General features: G+C 40.4%; 1 non-coding gene across 1 annotated transcript; it reads right to left on the reverse strand.

The window, feature by feature from the left end:
• Positions 1 to 7,038: 7,038 nt before the first annotated feature.
• Positions 7,039 to 7,145, reverse strand: LOC115072869. The gene has a single exon (XR_003851871.1). It is a non-coding gene; the product is annotated as a U6 spliceosomal RNA (small nuclear RNA).
• Positions 7,146 to 7,160: the final 15 nt, after the last annotated feature.

Below are 7,160 nucleotides of genomic sequence, written 5' to 3' on the forward strand. Positions count from 1 at the left end.
CTCTTGGGTATCTGGAATTAGAAACCTGTGCTACCAGACTCAGGTAAAAAAAATTACATTTTATATTGCATAGGGTTCCATACATCTCACAATGTTTTTGCTTATATTGCAGTTAGAGGATTTCATGTAGGTGACTGTTTTAGTGTTTTAGCTGAATGGAAAAAATAGGGTGAATATTCTTTACATATTTTATCTTTAAATTTTTTAATAGATTACAGAAGTGGTAAGAGACATGTTTTATACGTTATTTCAACATTAGAAGCCTTTGGATCTTTTGCTGTGCCCTTGAGGTAAAGCATGCTCAGAGGTATAAATGGGACTCAGCCAAGTCTGAGCTAATTGCAGATGTAACCCCAGGCCCACTTGCACCTGGAGTGTATCTTTAGTCACCTTCTGGACATACAAGCTTCTTTCAGGAAGAACTGGAAATGCCAGTGGTTGGCACACATATATTGGACATAATATTTGGTCTGGGAGAAAGTGAGACTTCTTTTACATCAAAGGGCAAGAAAGCCAGACACAACCACACTGAAGTTTCTAAGTAACCATGAAGATTGGTCTGGTCAGCTGTCTTATAGAAAGGACCTGGTTCAAAGTAAATCAAGAAGATAATGCCACAATCAGATTAAAAGGTAGGAGAGCCTGGAGTTGGAGACAAGTTTCTTGTGGGAGTTAAGTTCCTTCTCCTTCTCTTGCTCAGTTTTCATGACAGGAGGACACTTGTCCTGCATGCTTGGAACTTCCTGGGAACGCAGGAAGCTGTAGTAGTATTCTGATAGTAAAGGCCCTGGCCAGGAGGGGTAGTTGTGGTGAGTGCCCTGAGAGGAGATGGGTGGATGTCACAGATGGTGGTTGTTTTCCTTTGCTGTCAAACATCTATACAAACCATACAGAAGGATTTGGGGTGAAGAGAGCGGCATGGTGTTGCTATCGGTTTTGGAAACAAACCCATCGGAAAATACTATCAGAAATGATTACTGTGTAATGTCCAAGATAAAAATTAATAAGATTGAATTGAAATCCCTGTATTTATATTAAAAAACAAATACTATAAGGTATAGAATTGAGAGGATTGGACTGGTCAACTGTCTTATAGAACAGACATCGTTCAAAGTAATCAAGAAGACAATGCCATCAACCAAACAGGCTAAATCTATTCTGGGCTGTAGTCACAGAAATGTGTTGCACAGAATGTGAGAGCTGACAGCCTCCCATGTACTGTGAGATATCTTGAAAACACTAGAGCCCTGTGCTCAGTCCAGGTAGCATACTCTGGGTTGTACATTAATGAACTGAGGAGTCTTTAGAGCAGTATTTCTCAAGCTGGTCAACGGGTCACTTAAATTCTAACTGAAATATAATGGATGCTCTGGGTGAGAGAAAAAGTCATGAAAGACATGCTAGAACTGCTTTCTACATGCTCATAGTTAAGAGTTACATATAAGGAATTTAATTCACCTGTCCTGTTGTAGGAACTCATTTGACTTTATTAACTTTATTAAAATACCCTAATATTTAAAAATATTAAAATTCTTTTGAACATGTATAGGACCTTAATATATTATAAAAATCCTTATTTTAGGACCACACATACACAGCCCACATCTCCAAAGGGAGGGGAAGGCAATATGTTCTGAGCACTCTGTGCTGGGTCTTGTCATTCTTTTATTTTCCATTTATACTATTGATAGCTGCTTATTGAGGGAAATCAAAGGCTTATACAGGTCTTTCCTGGCCCAAATACAGGCTTCAGTTTTGTTGAGAGAGAAAAAAAATTACAGGTGTCAACAAAGGAAAATGGCCATTTAAGAGCTTTGTATATAGCAGGCCAGTGACACATGGCCCTGATCACACGTGTTCAGCACTTGGATTCTTGGTTCCAAGGCAGAATTTCTTGGGGTAGGGTCAGCTTGTGACGCACATAAGGATAATAGGGTTTTAAAGTTTGAGTGATGCTATGTCTCCATTTTGGTCCATTGCCCAATGGTTACGGGAGAAATTATTTTTTAAAAAGTCTTGTTCTCAAAGATCCATGAGCAAGCAAGATGTATCCTCCAGAAAACCCACTTTCTGACCTTTATGGAAGAACTGAAACCGAAGACTGACACTTAGCAGGATGTAGGACCCCCCTTTAGTTTTCTTGGACTGCCGGTGGAGTGCAACGTGGTGCAGACACTTGGGAAGCTTTTGGTCATTTCTTAAACATACTTTGGCCAAATAGAGAGCAGTTTCACTTCCAAAGCAATTTAGAAACATCCTCACACAGCTCTGGTGTGAAAGCGCTCTTGGCATCTCTGTTCATGATTGCTCTTCCACTGGTACGTGTTTACTCCAGAGAAATCATCGTGTATGTCTGCATGAAAACCTATTTGTTTATGGTAATAGAAGCTTTGTTTTCAGTAGCTCCAAAGTGGAGACAGTGGAAAGGATCATCAATAAATGAATGAATGATTACAGATTGTCTATCTCTTCTATGTAATATACAATATAAAGAACGTTGATTCACGTAGCAACACTGGTGAACAATGAAGCAGTGAGTTAGCAGAGGCTAGACAGAAAGGCAATGGGCTGTATGAATCTTTGTTCCATTTAGATGACAGACAGCTGATTGCGTTGCCAGAGGCTGAAGATCAGGGATGGGATGTACTGAACAGAAAGAAGCATTTTAGCAGAAGGAAATGGTCTCTGTCTTAATAGTGGTGATATTTATGACTGCATTTGTCAAAATTTATCCACTACAAAACTTTAAAAAAATGTTACATTTTGTGTATAAATTATTCCTCATATCTTGTTGCAGGAAAATGAAGACATGCACAAAGGCATTTCAGAGGAACATGAATAAAAATGTCAAAAATGTCAATACCAACCACAGAAACTGAAATTTAATTTTAAATCTACAAAGAAAACAGTACTTTTAAATGCAGGCAGTAATGATGATATTGCTGACAACAGGCAATATTCATGAAGATCTGATGGGCATAAAAGTTGGAAGAATCTGACCTTCCAGCAGCAAAATATATAAAACACCAACTATTTGCTGTGTAAGAATGTAGTGAAATGCCATTAGAGCATGGGAGGCTTTCCTATACTTTTGGTGTTAAATACAGTGGAGAGACCAAGCAATGTAATAAAACAAGCTAACACACTGTGTGGAATCTTTTATATGCAGAACTTTGTGGCTCTTAGAATGTGTTTATACTTTTTTTCTGGATGCGCAGAATGTTAAAAATCTTGACCATTTACATGACTAAAATCAAACCAAATTTAACTACCAATTTCATGAAACAAGTGAAGTCGTTTCTCTTCCTTTTCCATCACCCGGGTTTATTCATGAAGACATTGGAAAAGTAAGTTTTTGGTTTGACCAGAAATGCTCATGTTGCACTGTGACGAGTCAGGGGCAAGATAGTTGAGCAAAGGGGTATGTGATTCTATTTTGGTTAAAAGAGCAAAGAAACATCTAGTTTTCTAAAGAAACATGTGGCTATTAGTGCAGGGACAGAATGCAAAAGAATACATATTAGACGTTACTGATGACCCTCAAAACACGGGGCGGGGGGAGGCCGGGGAAGAAGGCTCCTATTTCTTCCATCCATTTTCTCACTGTTGCATGAACTGTGAAATGGTGACTAAAACATAGGATAAAACACTTCAAATAGAGCTGACTTGATGGGTGCAAGCTTTTGGCGGTTAGATTTTTGTTTTGTTTCATTTCTGTTCCCTATTCTTTGTCCTTGAGTGAACTTGCTAGCTCTTCCTTGCCTCTTGTTTCCTATCAATCTTCTGTAGACTTCAGAGGTACAAAGTAGCTCTTTGTTATCTATTAATTATACTCTTGTCCTTGAGATAGGCTCTCATTTAGCCCAGGCTAGTCTTAAACTTGCTATGTAGCTGAGGATGACCTTGTGCTCCTGTCTGAGCACAAGTAACCAAGTGCTGAGGTTACAGATGTGCTTAACCCCACCCAGGTAATGTGGACTGGGATGGAACCCAAGGCTTTGTGCATGCTAAGTAAGCACTCTGCCAGTTGAACTACACCCTCAGCCCAGAATTAGGGATTCTCAAACCACCTTGAGCCTGAACTTGCAGGTTCAGTCCTCTTTTATCACATATACAGATGCCCTCAGCACTCATGATGCCATTCTGCCTTTGTGTGGATGCTACAATGTAGAACCTCGCTCTGGTGAGCCCAGAAGGTAGAGTTGGAACATAAATTAGGCCCAGGTGACTCCTTTTAGGAATCAATGTGGTAGATGTCCCCAGAAGGGAATGGGGGTTCAGAGGAGACATTCAAGTTATTGCCCAGAAGTTATTGTCTAGAAGTTCTAGAAATATATCAGAACTCAATATTTAACAGGTTTTATTCTGAGAAAAAACTTCCCAGCTAATAAGATTCTCTCTCACAGTGACTGAGGCAGAAACCCCAATTCAGTCTTATAGCAATTTAGTGCTTGGATTTAATTTAGTGAAAATGAGGTTAATATCCTGTCATTGGCAGCCATCATTATTCAAAAGGAGCACTTAATTGGAACTTGACACACTGGGAATTGTGCACATTGGGTTTCTGCTATCATCGAGGGAGATGTCATACCACACACGAGCAGTCTCTCTGTGACCTTGGAACTCTCAAAGGAAGTGACAGTTGCTGCATGAAATGTCCCCTTTCTCTTCAAATGCACAGTAAGAACTTTGCACTGCAGCAGAACTTCCGTGGGGGCAGATTCTACATTGCTATGATGTCTACTATGCTTCGTTTTACTGAGTCTCTTGGGGAGCACAGTAGTCATCTCCAGAGATGACTGGCAACCTGGTACTATATGCAAACATATTAGAATGTTAACATCAAATATCTGAACTTGCCCTGCTGTCTCGGGGGACTTGAGGAAGAAGTAGTCATTTGGAGGAGGAAAACAAAGCTGTGGTCAGAGAAAAAGTTTGCTTCCTGTGGGTGGTAGGGGTGTGTGGAAGAAGGACAGGGAATCCTACCTGCTTCATGTGAACAGGCTGCTCAGGCTGGAGAGCTGGCTCAGCAGTTAAGAACGTGTTGCTATTCCGGAAGACTGGACTCAGTTTCCAGTGCCCATGTTGAGATGCTCATAACTGCTTGTTAAATCCAGCTCCAGGGACTTTGATGCCGATGCCCTCTTCTGGCCTCCACAGTACCAGCACCAGCATGCACTTGCATATACAGACACACATAGACACACACATGCACATAAAGAAAAAATAAAATTAATCTTAAAAAATAAGTCAGCTGCTCAGATTGTATGACTTGAATACTTTTGGAGCTCTGCCTTTAAATGCATTTTATCTCTTTATCTCTTTGTGTGTGTGTGTGTGTGTGTGTGTGTGTGTGTGTGTGTGTTTCTTTTGGGTCTTTAGAAGTTCTATATTTAAAACACCTGTCAGGAAACCCTTTCAGAATCACTGAAATAAGAAAAAGAAATATTAGCACTTTCTTTGCTGGCTCATGTGTTCAGTTTATCTTTCCTATTCTGTGGAATTATTTTACAGTTTTGAAAGTTACAGAAAGCTGAGGCTGGGAATGTAGCTCAGTTTGTAGGGTGCTTGCCTAACATGCATGAAACCTTGGGCTTGATCCTGAGCACTTCATAAAACTGGCTGTGGTAGCACATGCCTGTAATCTTAACATTTGTGAGGTAGAAGGCAGGAGAATCAGTTCAAGGTCATCTTGATTGCACAGCAAGTTCTAAGCCAGCCTAGACTACATGTGACCTTGCCTCAAAAGCTATGGGCATGGGCTGTGTCTTCATCAGCTGGTGCAGATGTCCTTGTTTCCTAAAGACCTGAACTCTTCAGGTCCTCTCAGCCTGTTGACACTTCTCTATGGGTCTGGGTCAAAAGCACAGGCATGTCATTGGTAGTTCTTGTTGGCAAATGGAAAATGCATTTCTAGTTCCCAACAAAGGTATTTTGTGATAGGTGAACATGTTCTCTATGCTTTGTGAATGGCAGGTTTGTGTATTATCATTGAAGACCTGTCATGTTCATGCTCCTGGCGATGATTGATGCTGTAGTCACAGCAGTGGTCACCTTCAGGATCCATGGATTCTGTGCAGCTCTGGGTGTGGAGGCTGCAGCGCCGATGCACAGAGGCTGGTGACAGAGCTCTAGGGGAGGTGTTGCTAACAGAGCAGCAGCAGAGTCTGACTGAAGCTCTGCTTGCAGGGGACTAAGGAACTGTCTTCTCTTTACTCCCCTCTTGGGGTTTCCCCTTTAATTCAAGGGGGAACCTCACTCCACACTCTTAATAGTCAAAATTAACAAAGTATAAAATTTGAACTGCCAATTTTGACAGTCTAGCCATGTTTTTTCTTGATTTTACAATTATTTTGAGTTCAACTACATTTAATGAGTATATTAATATACCAGCTATTACTCATTATAGGTTGGATAGGAAGTGTTTCCCCAAAGGCAAAGGTGTTGATGGCTTGGTCCCTAACTGGTAGATCCAATCATTGAGAGATAACGATTGGATCGCAAGGGCTCTGACCTAAGATTCATAAATGGATTGTTGGGAGGAGGTAGAAGCTGAAAGGTGGGACCCTCTAGAGGAAACTGAAGGCTGACTGTGAAGGGTGTTTCCAGTCCTCAGTCTCTTTCTCTTCCAGGTTCTCCTTGCTTCCTGCCACTGAAAGGTGAATAGTCTCTTCCACTGCAGACCCACTGCCAGGAAGCTCTGCTTACCACAGGCTTGTAGTGATGGAATAAGCTGACTGCAGACAGAGTCTTGTAAAACCACAAACCCAAACCAGTGTTTGCTCCCTTAAGTTATTTATCTCAGGTATTTTGAATAATAGACTCATATTCATGTAAACTGCATAGGAAAATGCTGAGTGAAAATAAAGATACAAATTAAAGTCACTAACTCCATTATGAAAAGACAACTATGGTAAATATTTTCCATGCTTTGCTTTTTACCTTAAACATCTACATATTATAGTTTTTTAAAAAAATCCAAAATGTGTTTATTGGGATGCTTTCTCACTCATCTTGATTCAGGGTACTTTTAGTGCAAAAAACATGGAATGCTTCATGAATTTGCATGTCATCCTTGCTCAGGGGACATTCTAATCTTCTCTGTATCATTCCAATTTTAGTATATGTGCTGCTGAAGCGAGTACCATATTATACTTTTT

This window comes from Nannospalax galili, unplaced genomic scaffold (genome assembly GCF_000622305.1).
Source record: "Nannospalax galili isolate Female #2095 unplaced genomic scaffold, S.galili_v1.0 scaffold611, whole genome shotgun sequence".
Taxonomy (NCBI): Eukaryota; Metazoa; Chordata; class Mammalia; order Rodentia; family Spalacidae; genus Nannospalax; species Nannospalax galili.